At 40.9% G+C, this 19,471-nt stretch overlaps 1 long non-coding RNA gene across 1 annotated transcript; it reads right to left on the bottom strand.

Moving 5' to 3' along the window:
* Positions 1-3,427: 3,427 nt before the first annotated feature.
* On the bottom strand, positions 3,428-18,468 carry LOC119488769. Its single transcript, XR_005207030.1, has 3 exons — positions 18,178-18,468; positions 7,558-7,625; positions 3,428-3,438 (listed from the first exon to the last, which is right to left on the bottom strand). It is a non-coding gene; the product is annotated as an uncharacterized LOC119488769 (long non-coding RNA).
* Between the last annotated feature and the right edge of the window lie 1,003 nt (positions 18,469-19,471).

Genomic DNA, 19,471 nt, shown 5'->3' with positions numbered 1-19,471 from the left:
TGTAAAGCTGAAAAACAAACAGGGCGAGCACATGTCTCGAATGATATGCGAGTCCATGAGAGGCACAAACAGGGGCTTTTGGGGGGATAGATAGGTGCCTGTGCATGTGACAAAGGGATGTACCAATGTTGTTTCAGGTATGTTGGTGTGTGATCAGCTGGATTCTGCTGGATTAGTCTCTGCATTTAACAGGCTGTGGTCAGGAGCCACCTCCTCCAGTCTGTCTCTATGTTTCTCCTGCACTGAAGAGAAGTGGAGCCTGTAATATTTAATTGAGCCCACCTCTCATTGCTGGGACTTTGGAAAAAATGATATGTGCCATCATAAAATATCCCGAAGCTTCAGATGCCAGTTTTCTCCAGAGCAATCTGACCGTCCATTTTTTTTTTTTTTTTTCCCACAAACCGCCTTCTGTTCCAGACCCACTGCTAAGTGTTGAAAATAGTAGGAGTTGTTGGCAATAATCACAAGGGAGTTTTCTCTGGTGCCACATGGAGGGTTGACAGGCAGAGCAGTTAGAGAGGGTCAATTTGCACACATATTCATTATTTCAATTACAAATTCCAGAAGGAGACAGTTAGAAATGTACCTCTCCCTTGTTTAGTTAAGTGTACCATAGTATATACATTTCATGATTATGGAGGCCAAAATGTCACATTGTGTCAAGAACTCCTTAAAGAAGATTCTTGTAGCTGCTTTTTACACAAAATTTCAATGGAAAAAGTCAATTTTTAGTTGTAGTTACAGTTTTTTAAAAAAGGCTCAGTATTTTCCTAAAACAGCAGGAATAGGAAGAAATAGAGCATTTCTTTGGGACTATTTGCAGCGGCGGATAAATACACATTTGGTGTGTGTATGTGGGATTGAGTCAAAACAAACTACAGTGTGTGTTCATGGTAATGAAGGAATATGTCACCCAGGGTAACAATGTGGCTCACTGATGTGTTTTTTTTGGACAACAATGGAGCTCTATAGCACAGAGGAAGAAGATGTATCAGTAAAAACTGATAAATGGCTAAGATTGACGGTAAGTGTCTGGCAACGACTTGTTGTGAAGTGAATGCAATGGAACGGGGGAAGGAGAATGTGATCAGTCTTATCAATAGGACATTTAAAGTCTGGGGATTGAGTTGAAGTGTTTGTGTCTGTGTTGCATGTGCCTCCACACATATCAGATGTCCCTGGGTGATGATGTCATGCATGTGTCTCCTAGAGCTCTATTGATCCGTTTGTCATCTCTGCGAACGTGTGGCGGAGTTGAGCTTAATCGAACAGTCCAGCGTTAGTGGGGGCTAATTGCTTGTCCCGGTTGCACTTATGAATCCAATACAACCATTGTGTTTGTGTAGATGGGCGAGAGATGGTAGAGAAAGAGATAGATTGACCATACGAGCCTGTCTGGGATAATGTAATCTGTGTCGACTGGTGCTCGGGAACTCGTCACAAGGGTCACATCCATCACTCATGCTACACTAGAGGGCTAATGGAGTCAGCCTCCATTTCAGCAAGAAACCATTAGTGTTAGCATGATGTGTGCATAAACACGTCTAAAAGATTGTTAATTCTCCCGCTTCACCAAACATGTGAGGAGTGGGTGGTTGAGGTCAGAGTTCATGGGAAGGGGAGTCCTGTATGAGCGGCTACTTTCAGGAGGTGGTGTCACCCCGGAATCAGAGCCAGAAACACTGTGTGACTGAGGTCGAGCTGCGATCTGGGAATGTTTGACTGTAAATGAGGTGTGATGTGCACAGGGATCTGGCTGCCTGTGTGGGTTGCGTTTGTAATAAAGCGGGAAAACAGAAGCCAGAGAACAGCTGACAGCAACATTCACAGAGAGGGTCTGCAGCCGCGGGGCGATCAGCTGGGCTGCTGCCGAGCGAACTCTGATGTGCCGTGAGAGCTAAACAAAAATAAAAGTCCAGCATAATAACAGCGTTCATTAAAATTCCCTTAATGGGGTGATAAAATGTTTCGCTCTGCGCAGGCGGTTTGAGCCAAGAACAACACCCCATTAAGTTTGCTAGATCTCTTCTGTGATCAGAATGCTAAAGTCTCTGTGTGACATTTTCAAGCAAACAGTAATTTGGTGTGCCTTGACATTTTTTATAGTGCAGCCAAAGTGGGCCTCAGGCCACCAAAAACACCTCAAGCTGCTCCAGTAACTAGCACAGACGTTCTGAGGGGCAGTGGCTCAGTTCAACAAAGGGGACACACGCCTCCACATCGTACTGACCACCTCCCCGTCACGTTGTCACGGCACAGCCTTTTCTCATTCCCAGGATGTCAAGTACCGAGGCTTTGTCACGGCCGTCGGCGTTCCGTTCCGCCGCACAAGGCACCCTTTAGCGCCGGTATGAAACGCACCAGCCGTTCCATAGACTATAACGTAAACTAGGGCTGTAAATCGATTAAAAAATTTAATTGTGATTAATCACATGATTTTCCATAGTTAATCGTGATTAGTCGCAAGTTAATCGCACAATTTGTATCTGTTCAAATTGTACCTTAAAGGAAGATTTGTCAAGTATTTAATACTCTTATCAACATGGGAGTGGGCAAATATACTTGCTTTATGCAAATATATGTATACATTTATTATTTGAAATCGATTAACAACACAAAACAATGACAAATATTATCCAGAAACCCTCACAGGTACTGCATTTAGCATAAAAAATGTGCTCAAATCATAACATGACAAAGTCCAACAGGCAACAACAGCTGTCAGTGTGTCAGTGTGCTGCCTTGACTATGACTTGCCCCAGACTGCATGTGATTATCATAAAGTGGGCATGTCTGTAAAGGGGAGACTCGTGGGTACCCATTGAACCCATTTCCATACATGTATCTCGAGGTCAGAGGTCAAGAGACCCCTTTGAAAACGGTCATGCCAGTTTTTCCTCGCCAAAATTTAGCGCAAGTTTGGAGCGTTATTTAGCCTCTTTCTAGTTCTTTCTTTTTCTAGTTTCATATGATGCCGGTATCTTCACTCTAGCTTTAAAACTGATCCCGTTACAACCTCAGAAAGAACCAACAGTGGCTGGGCCTGATGGCGGGCGGTTAATTAAAAGCCAGTTAGAAGCATCAGCGCTGTAGCAAATTCAAAACTGACCCAGAATTTGAAAGCGCTGCTGAATAATTCATCAGGTTTCCACAAAGTGTAGTCTTAAGCTGAATTTAAACTCTGTGATCGGATATTTATTACCAAAATGCACCTTGGGAGTCGTAGTTGTCTCATGTCTAAATACAGTAAATGAAAAATACTTGATGGAACACTGGATGCTCAAAATAACGACTAACTTCACAACTCTACACAAGTCCCTGCAAACACTTAGTGTGCCAACAGTTTGACCTGGGAGACAGTTTTGTTGCAGATATGAATTCGTAAGGAACTTGACAAATACCATAAGTATGTAGATTTTTCACTTTTTCCCTTCCCTCCTCTCGTGTGCCAGTATCTATGGTGCTGAATAATAAAATAAGGGTGGAGGGCTGTACATGCCTTCCGGCATTAGCTGGACTCAGAGGCACAGTGCACAGGCAGCCCAGTGCACACACCCTGTGAACGCCCTGCCTTGAACGCAGCCCAGCGTTAGCGTGACTACAGTCAGAGTTCAGGAGTTGAGCAGCTGTGGCAGCACTTTAATGAGAGTGAGTCAGAGCTGCAGGAGAACGGAGGCCGGGCACAGGGCAACCTCACCACTCTACAGCTATTAGTCCAGCTGTGGAGATCATGACATGTCACCAGATCCACATAATGATCATTCAACATGTATTATGAAGCAGCTCAAAGAACAGTTTGTTCTGGTCTTTCATGGAGAGAAATGCGTTGCAGTGAAGACGCAGAGCGACTCTTAACAAACAGGTGGCGTGATGGAAAAGTTTGGTATTCATGACTAAATATATTTGGCATTAAAACAATCACTGTGTTCTGGGAAAACGTAAACTGTGACTATCACAGATCTTTGTGATCTAAAGTAAATAAATCTGTTGAGAAAGAAACTATTTCAACTATTTTATAACAAATTAAACCAGGAGTGATTTCTATCTGATATAAAGTGTTTTTCACAGATGGCTTTCAGTGAAGTGTAGAAGTGTTGGATGAACACCAAATAAGTTCACCTCTGCCAAAAATGGCACTTATTTGGTCAATTTTTTAGTCTAAAAACGACTTCATAGATTTCAATGAAATACAGCAGAAAATTCAGAACAAGTTATACATTTTTGGTGCAAATCCAGCATTTTTTAAAAGAAATTTATAACAATGCAAAACTATGAGTGCTGTCAATCGACTAAAATATTTAATCTCATTATAGTCCATAGTTAATTGCGATTACTCGCAAATGAATAGCACAATTTGTATCTGTTCAAAATGTACCTTAAAGGGAGATTTGTCATGTAGTTAATACTCTTATCAACTTGGATGTTGGCAAATATGCTTGTATTATGCAAATATATGTATATATTTATTATTGGAGATCAATTAACAACACAAAACAATGACAACTATTGTCCAGAAACCCTCACAGGTACTGCATTTAGCATAAAAAATATGTTCAAATCATAACATGGCAAACTGCAGCCCAACAGGCAACAACAGCTGTCAGTGTGTCAGTGTGCTGACTTGACTTTGATTTGCCCTAAACTGCATGTGATTATCATAAAGTGGGCATGTCTGTAAAGGGAAGACTCGTGGGTACCCATAGAACCCATTTTTCCGTGGTCTGTGGTTCATCCAGACTAATGTAACTACACAATGTGGTCTGTAGTTCATTCGGACTATCATAACTACACAATGTGGTCTGTGGTTCATTCTGACTATCATAACTACACAATGTGGTCTGAAGTATATGATTTAACTTTTTCCCATGGTCTAGTGTTGAAAAGTCAACAAAAATTGCAATAAATCGTAATATCGAATTGCAAAACTTGTAGAATCGCAATACTTAAAAACGCAATACATATCGAATCGGCCCCCAAGAATTATGATAGTATTGAATCGGGACATAGGTGTATCGTCCCAGCCCTAGCAACTACACGATGTGGTCTGTGGATCATCCAGACTAGTTGATATTTTGGAGACATGTTTTCAATGAACAGTGAATATGAAGGATAAAGGTTTATTCGCTCAGATGGAGGAAAAGCAACAGAAGAGATTGAGATGTCAATCAAACACGATCCTGCAAGGAGATCTCATCAGGCAAAATAAGTGATAACACTTGTCGGGGTGAACCAAGGATGTATGTGGTTTTTAAGGCACTCTAGCAGAGTTGCTGAACTGAAATACAAAAACAAGTAAAAAAATATTTCTAAGCTTCTTATTGACCTCAATTCTTTTAAGTTTTCATGAGACAAAAATAAATCTCAACTGGGCTCTTTTAAACAAAAAATGTCCATTCAATATAACATTCTTTTCATTGTAATAAAGACTGCAGCATTAACATGTCCTTATTGAGTTTCCATGTTTAATGGATCTCCATACGGGTTGTCTGGAAAAGGTTGTGGAGCATGATCATGAATATTTCTTCGGTCACATCAATTTGATTGTTTTCATATGACCAATATTGTCGGATAATAAAATCTGATTGTACTAGAAACGGATTTTATTCTGATTTGTGTTAAACTTGCAGAGCAGCTTTTCTACCTCTGCCTCTGTCATGCTTTAGTCAAATCTGTTGATTCTATTTATCAACTTCCTCAAATAACCATGCAGGAGAACAAACCTCTGACAGTAATGAGAGTCATTTACAATTGACCTTTTCCCCGGACGACCGCAAATCTTTGAAATTGTTCAATTCTTCATGATATAAGCTGATGTGTTAGAACGGAAATATGCAGCAGCAGCAAATATCCGTCATAATAAAATAGGTTTCAAAAGTCAATTGGTAATTTTACATATGTAAATTACACATTACATTCATATATTGTAACCAGAGTTATAATGCATGTTCACTGCTGAGAGAGAGCAGAGCAGATCTGTTTTATTCAACAGTGACATTTACATTAATACTGAATGTTGGAATTCAGATTGACGACAGTTCTTTTCTCTCAAGTAATGACCCTGCTGTTCTGGCCCTGTGAGGCTCACGTAGATGAGTGCAATGCAGTCACTGGTTTCCATAGAAATGCAATAGATAGAACACCAAGTGGTATTTAATTACTATCACATTTTGATGGCATGGAAATTAACTCGTTTTGAGTGTGCAGGGTGCAATAAAGGATGAATCATAATTGCATTTTTTAATTATTTTACTCTTCCTTCACAATTTGCTCCTTAATTTTAATTTATTTATTGAAAAATGAAAACAGAAACAATGAGCTGTAATGAGCTGTGCAAGAACATATCAGGCGTTCAGACCGAAAATATCCCTGCATTAAAAAAAAACTAAATACAAAGGCCTGTATTGGTGGGGGGGCATTGATTCATATCAGATGTTTTTAAACTGTGAGGCAGTGATGGTGCGGGAGAGCTGAAGGAGGGCTCATAGAGAGACGCGTGACAAAGATACTGCATTAGGTAAACACATTTTTAGATTAAGTGTGACTTACACTTTCTTAGGATATCATTATCTTTGATGTGCATTGCTAATAAACGTCCATAAATCCGCTTAGAAATCAAAGAAAAAACAACGCTCCTTATAACTTCAGATCTTCCCTTAGAATCATCACATTTTTAAGTTTTCTTCAGTATAAAAATAATCAAGTGATAATTGTCTGTACATCCATGGGTACACTGCAAACAGGAAATACTAACAGCTAATTCGGCATACTATTAATATTGCCATTGTGCCAAAATACAAACACGCACAGGTTGAGTTGTCTCCACTATGTCTAGAGTTTGAAAACTTCCGACACAGATGATAAAATATGATCCTGGTAGGCTATTTGGAGTCGTAGATGTAAGAACTGGAAGGCTCATCAGACGGTTAACGGTGCTAAATACGGGTTAGGGAGCATTTCAATAGAGAGGTGCAGGAATGAGTCCTAAAGCCCGGAAATGAGTTAGCATTTTAGCACTTCCGTTTCCCTCGTCTCAAAGTCAATGGGTTTTTTGAATGGGTTTTTAGTTATATGCCTAAAATAAGGTCTATGGTTAACACAAGCTTAAGAGATTTTAACGTTTTGTTCTACGATATAAAATACATCAGTAAATATCCCACTTGTACATTTTGAAGCTTTTATATGTCTTAAAAAAGGCGGTTGCTAACAAGTGGCTAAAAGAGAATACTAAACGTCATCACGCCGACTCGTCCGCCTTTACAGTCTCGTTGTGTATACACGGGTTCATGCGACTGCGGTGTAGTTTGGATTTAGCCTAATGTTAGCTTTTTACTTCTGGCAATTACATTTACGTTTCAAAAACCATAAAAGTGGTGTTCATTTGTGAAGATTATCTTGCTGAACAAGTATCATAAATGTTTGTTTGCCACAGAGCTTATGTTCTGCAATAATCCAATGGAAAAATCCCATTGGCTTTTTGTCGAGCGAACCCAGGGCGATGCAGCACTAAACAGTGCAAACAACGGCAACAGTGCTAACAGAGCAAACAGTGCTTACCTGAGTGGGAACCGGAGGGTGGATGCTAAATTCTGCGACACCGTCGTCAGTTGGGTCGACGTTATCAGCTGTAACAGACAGAGGGAGAGCAACTTCATTCTTTGTTCAGGTAGACATTACTCCTTTATATTTTTACACAGCAAATAGTTGTTTGCTGCTATATTAATGAATGAATAATACATTTAGCAGCTTTAAAGACTGCAATGCAACACCAGGATTATCTGGGACTTTGGAGAATTATCACTGCAACAAAAATGTTATCCTCCGCCTTGCCAAATTATGTTACATTGCGTTGTGGTAACAGTTGAGCAAGGTTAAAAAAAAAATTGCGTTTTGTTTTGCTGTCTTCTAACGCATGAACAGGCCAACAACTGACAACTTATCAAAAATGAATCAAAGCTTAAACACACTATCGCCCACACACGTTTTTGAACGATGCTAAAATCTCAATGAAGCAGTCTCAGCCCCCCACCACCAGAGAACATCAATATTAGATTGACCTCCCATCATGAACAAACATAGAAACCCGATGTGTCTACCAACACACACACACACACACTCTCAGCCCTATAAGGAGAAACATGGAGCCCTGAGGTGATAGAATTGAGTGGACACTAACTCTGACACCATTAATAGAACAGTTATCAATATCATCTCCTGGGGCAAATACTAGATCTGTGTGTGTGTGTGTGTGTGTGTGTGTGTGTGTGTGTGTGCGCGTGTGTGTGTGCGCGTGTGTGTGTGTGTGTGTGTGTGTGTGTGTGCATGCATGCATGCGTGCGATGAGGTCAGGATCACACCAATCAAGCCAGCCTCTAATGACCCAGTAGGGTAATTAAGACTCTAACAACTAACTGCCCTGCAGGAACACACGCACACACACACACACAAACTCACGCACACACACATGCACACACACATGCACACACACATCCCACACTGTTAAATACTGCATTACATTGAGATGTGACTCTGCCTGAGGCCTGTCTGAAACAAAGATCGGACAAATGTAGGACATGAAGGTGATAATGCAAAGCAAAGTGTCTTATTATAAAACAAATAACAGACCAGGTGCATGAAGGTAGACTTATTTGCATTTACTCAAGTACTATACTATAAGCTTATTTGCTTTCTGTCTGAGAGTGAAGAGAAGATCAATCTCATGTAAGTGTTTGGCACGAAGCTGGAGTGTGGACGTGGTTAGCCTAGCTTAGCATAAAGACTGGAAGCAGGGGGAAACTGTTAGCTGGGCTAATGTGATATGATGTGAATGTGAATATTCCCTGACTATACTCACACCTTGAATATTGTTTGTTAACACGTACACAAACAGAATTGTAATAACAACAATTTGTGGTTTTAAAGTGAGGTTGCGTTAGGCACCATTGTGTCTTAATAGAGACCATGCAACCTAATTTGGCACCACGCACTATAGCCGGAGACTGTATATGAGAAGTGGACGTAGTCACCATGACATCACCCATTGGTTTTTGAAGACTGACGTTTTGAAACCTTGAGTTCAACATTTTGGCCGTCGCCATCTTTGTTTTTTGCAACCACAAGTGACACAAGAGGGTGGAGCTGCTGATTAAGACATTTTCAGGTGACCAAAAAGATTATAATTAACTTTGATGAACTGCGAACACACAGTGAAAGGGACGAAAACACAGATAACTCCCAAACCGGAAAATGGTTATCAGCATCCCCTGCTTTATGGTCTATTTAACTCTGAATGGGACCATAATTTACTAAATGAACATCATGCTGTATTGAAGAAGACTTGAAACTAGCGATTGAGGTCATAAACTCATGTTTACAATGTTTACTGAGGTAATAAATCAACTGAGAAGTAGGCTCATTTTCTCATAGACTTCTATACAATCAGACTTCTTTTTTGCAACCAGAAGAGTCGCCCCCTGCTGGCTGTTAGAAAGCATGCAAGTTTAAGGCATTTCAGCATTGGCTTCACTTCTCAGACCCAGAGCGAGCCCACTGCCGAAGACACATTGTGCAGAAATACTGCTTGGATGGATATTCTCTCGTACATGTCCCTGCAGCTCCAGCAGTGATGGAGACCGTCTGTCTGAGGCAGCACCCTCACTAAAACAAACGTGTGCCAGGTTTAAAGAATTCCCTCAGGTCCCTACTTCCCATTTATCTCGGTAGTAATCAAATCAGAGGAGCGGTACCATGTGTCCGTCAGGAACACACTGCCTTTAATTGTTTATCTTCAAGTGAGAAGAAGTGAGAGAAAGGTTAATTGGACCATAATTTACTGCCAGGGAAGTAGAAGTGGAGGAAAAGTAGGAGTGAGGAAGAAGAGAGTGAGTGATGGGGGGAACGTTCGGGTTCTTGATGGATGGAAAACAGATCAATGAAAGAATTTATGTGGAGGGAAGGAGCACTATGGGCACTAAGGTTCTCGGTGTTTGTGGGGATTTTCACCACCTATGAAGAAGTTTGTTTAACATTTACAGACAAATTACTCTTGTTTTTGTTAAATCTGATCATGTTCATTGGCTATATCTTTAAATGTGACTCCTTTTAGATAAAACAAGTTAAACTAAAATAAAATGAACATAATTGAAACATCATTCTAGACCATGAACCGAACAGTTAAATTAATAAATAGATTATAAAAACAAAATACTTTCAGATATATGTTATTTGTCCAGCTGAAACTCCAAAAACAACAAAAAATGTTAAATCTCTCTTTCATCATCATTCTTCTTTTAATGTAATGTTGGTTTGCAGCAGTGAAATAGTGCATGATCACCATCATCTGGTAAGAAGTCTGGTTGGATGGATAGACTTTTTATTACAAACATTTCTACTCCATTTCTACCTTCTTTAGTGTTTCAGTGTGACTGCTATGGTGTCGTATTCCTGAATATTTTTTCAGATGACTATTTTGGACAAAGAAAACAGAAAAACATATTATATTATCGTCTATTCTGATTCACAACAAATGCAAAAAAAAAGTAATTTGTCTAAGTTAATTTTAGATCTTAAATGTCCAATGACAGGAAACATTTTTGCAACTAGGCAGCATGAAAATATAAATAAAAAAGCTAATACAAATACGGATAAGTGCTAGGCTGCAAATATAGTGCATATTTAGTGTTTACTGCACATCAAAGAAATTAAATTGACTTGCTAAATCAAAATTAGGAGATCATTTGTCAATTTCTGATAAATGTGACCATGTTTTATATCAATTATTCCTTTTCATCCTTGGTTGTGGTTTCTTCCTGACAGAAATGGGCTCGCATAGTTTTCGAAAAAATGCTCGGAGTGAGTAAAGACGTCCAAAGATAAAAAAAAAAAAAAGAGGAAGTGGATCATCCGAGCATTCGTGAAAAAGACGTACAGTAGGTATGGACAGACAGGAGAAAGGAGGGATGGAGAAAGAGAGGGGCGGGTTTGGGGGGTGCTGTTTGAGTAATGTGACGTGGCGTGGTCCCCTGAGTCTCCTGGGTGGAGGAGTGAGAGATTGGCTGTCGAGTCAAACACAGAACCCCTCCATCCCTCCAGTCCCCCCTCTACCACTATCCGGACCTTCCTCCATCCTGACTCCATCTGTCAGACGCCACAGAGACGTCCACAAGCCTAACAGCAGGATGTCCACACACACCTGCATCTAAAGAAACACACAAACATGTTCTACTGTATTTGTGAGGACATTATAACCTTTATTACATATAAGAGATAAGGGACCACATTTGATTCATACTATGGCCGACATGTTGTCATTCCTCAGTTATTATCAGGCGTCTGTTATAAACATATCTAGTTTAACCATTGTTCTCAATCAGAAGTTGTTGGTTGCATTTGAAATCCCATACTAACATGCTATATAGTACGCTAAAACAGTGTGTGAGATATTTTAGTATGTCCAAAACCTTAGTATGAAACCAGTAGTACGCGAATTGCGTGCTATTTCTGGTGAAATATTACAGTCTGCAACGCTGGACACTAAATATAAGTGTAAATATAAGATTTCACTTTGCTAGACGTAATGTATATTTTAAATTAATTTAGACTTTAATTCTCACGGACCGTTGTTTTGGTCACATGAGGTTGGCACGTGTTACCACGGTTACACGTCTCCAACTGGCAAGGAGGCTCTCAGGAAGTGACGACGTAAATACTGCTCAGTGCGTCCGAAAAGATATATAATACTGTTTATTTACACAAAAGTATGTTGAATGATACACGGTACACATATTGGGTATGTAGTGTGTAGTATGTGATTTTGGATGAAGCTAATGTATATGAAAGTTGCTGGTAACCATAGCAATGGTACCAAATGCTTTAGACTCTATTAGCAATTAATTGATAAACTTAATCAAACACATTTTAAAATGTAGTCGTACCAAAACATGGTATGAATGGACAGAATGGACTACCAGGTGTGGTAATATAGAAAATCATGAACTTTGCAGATGCCACTCTACTTTGTGTTTTAATGCTTTGTCTCCACTTCAAGGTGTGTGTTGTAAACGAGTGGATAAGAGAATATTTAGGAGTGTTGTGTGGATGTGTGAATGTATTGGATGTTGTTATTGATTGGATGGTTGGCTGCTCTATTGATTTTTCTGTAGTTTTATGGTAGTTTGTAATTATGGTGGATCAGCAGGGCTGTGAATGCAAGATAAGTTTCCCCACAGGAACAGTAACATCACGCTGTCTATTATTTTGTTATCTTATTGTTGATCTGCAGGAGTTACTTGAAGTCTAATATTGGCTGAGGACTGATTTAAGTGTTCACAGGAACCATGTTTGAGGTGTCCTAATACATGCTTGAAATGGACAACTGTCAACTAATCAGAAAGTTTTTTTCTTTGCTGTGTGTGTGTGCGTACAATGTGTTTTCATCACATTGTGGGGACTTACTGCACTTGCCAGAATCAAACAATTAGGTCCCCACAAGGTTATCCTTTTTGGGTTAAGACATGGAGGGATTATAGTTTAGGTTAGGGTAAGCATCCATATAATTATAAAAAAAAGATGACTGCTTTCAGCGATCTTAACTAGGGCTGTCGAAGTTAACACAATAATAACGCGTTAACGCAAATTTGTTTTATCTAGGGATGTTAATAATTAACCGTTTAACCGTTAAAGGGACTATTTGTAACTTTCATAAATGCTTGTTAACAGCGACACCTGTGGCCATGAAGTCAACGAACGTCAGCGTCGGGCTCGCGCTTGCTCGCTCTAAATAGACATGAACGAGCATCGCTCAAAACAGTGAGGCAACACACCTCAGCTAAAACCACAATATCACTCTATATTTCACCTGCTTGGTAGTAATGTTAGTTGACCAGAGGGAGGTCTCTCCATGAATCACTGCTGATCCTAGTGTTGGCTTTTCCTGCTCAGCCTCCGGTGTCTCCCTCCCTCCGGAGGGAGACACCGGAGACTGAGCAGGAAAAGTGTGTCGGTGCCGGGGCTCTGCAGCGAGTAATGTTACTGTCTCCAACCGGGTGCCGCTGATAACATTTCTAGCTGCGGAGCCCCGTCACTTTACAAGACACGGGAAACCTCTGTTGGTCTGGAGGAGCTGCAGCATTTATTTCTGCACAAACGTTGACTGTGCATTCACTAGATATTCTCAGAGCTAAACTAACTCTTCTGCAGTGTGGAGTGAGCGCGCGTTCACGTCAAGAGGCGGAGCGAGTCTGCGAGAACGCGCGCGCTGTCTGAGTGAAGGCAAGCAGGCAGAGGAGCAGGGTACAGCGGCCACACGCGAGTGCACATATGCGAGCGCGCATGTGTCCCGACCCGGTACATTTATACGCTTAAAAAGTTACAAACAGTCCCTTTAACCGACATTAAGCATTTTAACTGATTAACGCTATCGGTTAAAACGGTTAAAATAAATGTTAATAATTAATAAAAAGCTGAGAAAAACTTGTCACTTAAAGGAGAAACGCTGGTCCACCTTAAGAAAGTCTGAGCCGGCGTTACAGATACAGGAAGTTGGCTCCCGTCAATAGCTCGCTTGAGCGGAGGAGTTGTAGCCTCGTATCCTTCATTCACCGACAAATAAACTGTACACACACTGTCTGCTACACCTACGTTCACAGCTACAGTATAACGCCACCGACAACACACACGGTCTGTCGGAAACCATCATCCAGAAAGGTACAAACGTGACTTTTGTTTGGAGTTGTAACTTGATAAGAAAGTATGACCAAAAGTGGTAGTTGGCTGAAGCCGCAGGAACATCTAAACTGACTGAAGCAGACATCCAAGGACCTTAAACATGCTTTTCTAAAAACCTTAATACAAATGGAGCAATGATTTCAAAAGCGGCACCAATTTACACCAGAGGATGTAGAATTAACATAGACCATAATATCCAGTGATTTTTTTAGAGCAGCATCTCGTGGCCACAGGTGGTATCGCAGCTGAGGACATTTCAACCTGGCTGCTTCAGTCAAACACACACACACACACACACACACACACACACACACACACACACACCCACACCCATCACTTGCTAAATTAAAACAAGGTCATGCCCTCCCCCGACCCCTCAAGCCAAGGTCAGGCTCAATCATTTCACCTCAACACACCAATTTCCTTTTTTCCCCTCAGAGGAGACTTTCATTTCTCTTCCATATCTCCTCCTTTATTTCTCTCCGCCTCTCTTTTCTATTACCTCTTCCTGACCCCCCTCCTCCCCCTCCAACCTCCTTATATGACACACATGTTGAAAACAGACAGTACATTCTGATTGTCAATATCAAAGCGTCTGTCTTTTTTGTACACCTCAGGCGAGAATCTGAATGATCAGTATGTTTTTTGCTGTTGGGGAATCAACACTAATGAGCCGTTGTTGATTTACAGTAGTTTTCCTTTCACTGAGAGAATATTCACCTGCACACTAGAACACACACATACAAGCACAGAGACCCAGAGGACAGCAGCATACCGCATGTCGGGCTGTCAGTCAGAAGCCAATAACGATCAGAGCGCTCTGAGAATATGAGTCGATGAAATTGCTGAGCAAATAGTCCGTGGCCCGGCCATTATTGGGTCTTCTTCTGCATATCTGCTGCTCAGTGCAATATCTGCTGATGGATGCTGAGAGCTGTGTTTGACCAGGAGGTGAAGCCACATTTCAGAGAAACACGGGAGCAGAGTATTGTTTTACCACAGTCCTTTGTTCCCTGTGGCCTGTGTTATTCATCCAAGTTAACAATGAGGAACCTGCTCTAGAACACAGCAGCTATACACTGTTTATGTACTGTAATTTAAAAATGTACAAGATATACTTCACTCTGAATTCTATTGTTTCTCCTTACTAATCTATTAGGGCTGAAATATTAATCAAATGTTAATCACAATCACAATTTTGGCTTCCCACAATTAGATGAACATGATCGTCTACAATATTGAAGTAAAACTCTGCTGCATAAACGGTAATAGTTTCCTAAACTAACAGCTAGAGATGCACCATCAATCAGCAGCCGACTGAAGCCGACCGTTTTCAGCAGTCTCATATATTAGATTTTTTTGGCCGTCACACACTCGTGCAGCCGCAACATGATGGCTTTGCATCGGCACACAGCGGCACAATCGGTAACATGTCGTCAGTGTGGAAGTTCTTCAGTGGGAGTGAAGAAGACATAAAGCTACAATTTGTCACAACTACGAGTCCAAAATAATCCGTAGACCAAAAACCTTAAAAAAATTGAAACAACGAACTTAATCAGACACTTTTGTAATTCATTCTCATGCTGCTCAGTGTAATCACAGTAACCGGCTCGTCTGCCGACAGCACAGAGCTGAGGAAGTACATTATAGTGTGTTCAAGCTCTACTAAGTGAAAATGATGAAAATTGGGCGATGGAAAAACCCTATCATGATGCGTTCGAATGTAATCTTGTAAATTGTAGATTTTGGCGAGAAACTTGAATAAATACAGTTGTTTAAAGGAGATGTTTTCGAGGCAATATCAAATAGATATAAAATAGCATATTGCATTACTTCGGAAGAGTCAATTGTAAATAATATAAACTAATGGTTTGCCTCTGGAATTCCAGTTAAAATCATGGAATGTGCAACTCAGAGGGTATTATCTTGCTTATACAATGAACGATAGCCAACACACTGCTATGGTTCATCAATCAAACTAAGTGAAACATACACAGGGCCACGTAACATCACATCATGTGACAACGAAAAACCCATGTAGGCCTAGATATATACACCTATATATACATTGTGGGTTCATGCCATTGGATAGTCAAATCATGTGACAAATGCACAGTTGAACAAAGAAGAAAGAAAGAGATTGGCGCTAAAAGCAAACAGAGAAGCGTCAAGATTATTTTGTTAGTGAAAAAATAACCCGACCAAGAAAAAAAAAAACGATTGCACACGTACAAACACAGCGGGCTGAGACACACACGCTCTCATATGAGCTGAAGAAGATGGAGTGTTGAAATAAAATCTTGCCACAGGGCATCACTGCATTAAAACACACACACATATATTTATACAGTATATGAAGTATGTATATAAATATATATATTTATGGGGACAGCCAACCCAAATGAACACACACACACACACACACACACACACACACACAGATTCAGCAGGAATGGGCTCTGTCAGAACGTGCAATCCATTCTGCAGCCGTGGCCTGAGGCAAGGCCGTTAAGGAGACAAATGGAGGGAAATAGAGTCTCAACAGCCACTGCTCTGCCTTCATCCTTACACTCACACTCTTAATCACACATAGACACATACACACACACACACGCGTGCGGCTGCCATCCACACATTAGCCGGCCCCAGTGGTCCCATGCGTCCAGCAGCCTCTGCTCGTCCTGCAGAGCCATCACACTCTGGTTCACGTGAACTGCCACAAATTAACCAGTAGCCTCTTAACCTTTCCAGTGCTGGAAATACATCAAGGCTGCCCCCCCCCCTCTCCTCCTGCTCGCTATCCCTTCGGCAGGGTCTTTTAGACTGGCTTTCACATTGAAAACAACACTGTGGCACCATATCGTTGCATAGCAGTTGCTTTAATGTGATTGTTTTACTGCACACTGCATGCAAGGTAAATAAAACAAGCAATAAAATATGTGAATATAACAGTGCATCGACTCTTCAGAAAAACAGCTATGTTTCTGGAGAATCTGACTACTTAATGATTTAAAGAGTTTCACTGAAGTGCAGCAGAGGGGAGAGAAGTGGTTAAGGAAGACAAAGATAAGAAAGAGGCAAATGGCTGAGCAGCAACAACGAGCATTTGAAATCCTAGTTAAGGCCAAAAGGCAGAAGAAAAGATGCACTTGGAGAATAATGCCGTTAAACTGAACTATAGTTGATACTGAAGTCTATGTTCAGGGTGGTGGATGGGTTCGGCTGTGGATGTTCTTTTAAACAGTTTCGAGTGCCCACAGCAGCCAGTCCACAAGAATGTTTTCATGGACTTCTTTTCCGGTGGGTTCGCAGCTAATGCTGCCTTCAAATGAAACTCGTGAGCTCGTGTTTACAACATGGGAAGTCAGGTACACGATATGCTTGGCGTTCAAGTGGTTAAAGCTGAAGTAGGCGAGATTGGAGCAAATACTGATTAAAAAAGGTGATTTCTATATCCTGACAGTAGTGCATGAGACAGGTAACCTTAAAAAAATCATGTGCCTCCGGTTTCCTCCGGTGCTCCTAACGGCATCTGCAAAATTTCACAGACCGGAGGAAAACAAGCAGTCAGAGCTGATCTGAGGTCTGTTGTCCATCTGCTGTCTATGAGAGCCGGCTGTCAATCTCTCGCGAACTCCGACCAAACGGTCAAACTAGGCAGCGCTGATCAAATATGAATCAATATTATGTTACGTTAAGGCCTATTTCTCTCCTCAAATGAAGAAGTCTAGTTATCTAGACTCAGAACACTTGAAATACAATATGATGAAAGGTTATTATGGATTTTTTTGCCCAATGATGCCAAAAAATATACTGCCTACTGCCACTTTGAGTACGGACATTACGTGACAAATAAATCAACGTTGACTTGTGGTTTCTAACGGGACACCAACACCAGCCTCCAACTCCATTCTCCTCATTCTCTATACTTCCTGGTTCACAATTACGTGGATTACATACTAATTGATTTCATCCTGACCATCATGAAAAAATGGGAAATTAGTGTCTATGTACACAAATCAATACATTAAATTTGATGACTATTTCAGGAACTGGTGCGCAACTGGGATGAACTAAAAACCCACTGACTTCGAGACAAGGGAACCGGAAGTGGTAAAACGCTATAGTTCATATCAGGGCTTTAGGGCTCATTCCTGCAACGGACTTCATATTTTTGACTTATCATAGTAGGTAAAGCACAGATGGACCTACTAATATGAACAATGTGTCAGCTCTATTCCAGTAAGACATACCAGGGTGACAGTGTACCAGCATGCACAATACAAAGAGCCTCTAAGGACAACAGCTGAATGGAGTTCAGCCATCATTAGCTTGATTATTTACACCTGTGCTGTTTCCTACTGTGGCTAATAGGCCTATCATCTTGTTAACACATTGTAAAACACACTTCAAACTTCAAACTGGACAGAAACAAAATAAAACTCACCATACCCAAGCCGTAGTTTGTTGTCGCAGATGGCATCAAACAAAACCGGCCCACGCTGACAGGCAGCTCAGGCTCTGTGTGGTCCTACAGACATGGTCTGGTCCCCTCCGGCCTGGTCCGCATCCTCCTCGCTGCAGCAGCAGCCTCCAGTGGCCTCTCTCCGGTAGAATATCCGAGTTAGCCAAAAGTAAACACTGTAAAATGTACACTGAAAACATCTTCTGCGCTGCACTGGGGTGACATTTTCGCTGTTGGAAACGTAACAAGCAAAGAGGACAAGGATGTTTATGAGCGACATTGCGCCCCTTAGCCAAAGAGTATAGACGCAAAGAGATGAATCTCCAATTATTTTTGGACAACAGCCGCAAAACAGCCATTTTGCAAGAGGTTTCAGCAGTCAGAGTTATCCAAAATCAAGTGGCTATTTTCCACAATTTTTAGCATTAAATACCCTCCTTGTGTTTCTTCAGACAGTGTTTACTTGCTGTCTAACTCAGACTGCTGCAGCCATGGATAAGCTTTGTACTGCATTTTTGCGAGCAACAAGAACTGTGGATTTCAAGCCCCATCTTTCACAATGTAGTCTCCATAAAGAAATGGCCAGTGTGGAGAGTAACAAATCAATACATGTTTAAATGTATAAAGCAAGTATTATATACAATGGGCCTTAAGAAAATCTGATTACAGAATCTCAACCTTTTCAGTGCTTGTGCACACACATACGGAGTGTTTCAGACGGACAGTATGAGAAAAATAGTGTCTTTTTTAAACATTAAAGCATGTAGACATTGTAGAGGCTAAGCCAAGCTTTAAAGGTGTTGCACTGGGCTCACCTGAATGACGCGCTGAATAACGTTATCGTGTATGATCAAAGAAACACTTTATGCTTGAGCACTCTGTTCGTTTCATTTCCATTAAGCTTATCCATTAACTTGATTACACATTCACTCGAGTAGCAATAAACAAACAATATACAAGTAACGACTGCAGCAACATGCTGCCTCATCGGTCAAAAACGGTTTAAATGCTTCTGGGCAGAACACTTGACCCGGCCAAGATTGGTTCCTACTTATACATTCCAGTACCAATTATCCCCAGGAGACCCGAGACACCATTTGGCTCCCACAGACATGTTTTTGTAGAAACCCAAAGTACAAGTATGAACCTAAATATAAGCATGATATGTCCCCTTTAAGCACAGTACTTGAGTAAATATACTGATGCTATATACTTACTCACACACAACTTGGCCCCATCATCATTTCAAACCTTTATCTCCATCTCTTCATCCTCCCCCTG

Source organism: Sebastes umbrosus, chromosome 5, assembly GCF_015220745.1.
Source record: "Sebastes umbrosus isolate fSebUmb1 chromosome 5, fSebUmb1.pri, whole genome shotgun sequence".
Taxonomy (NCBI): Eukaryota; Metazoa; Chordata; class Actinopteri; order Perciformes; family Sebastidae; genus Sebastes; species Sebastes umbrosus.
This window is presented reverse-complemented; position numbering and strand designations above follow the sequence as displayed.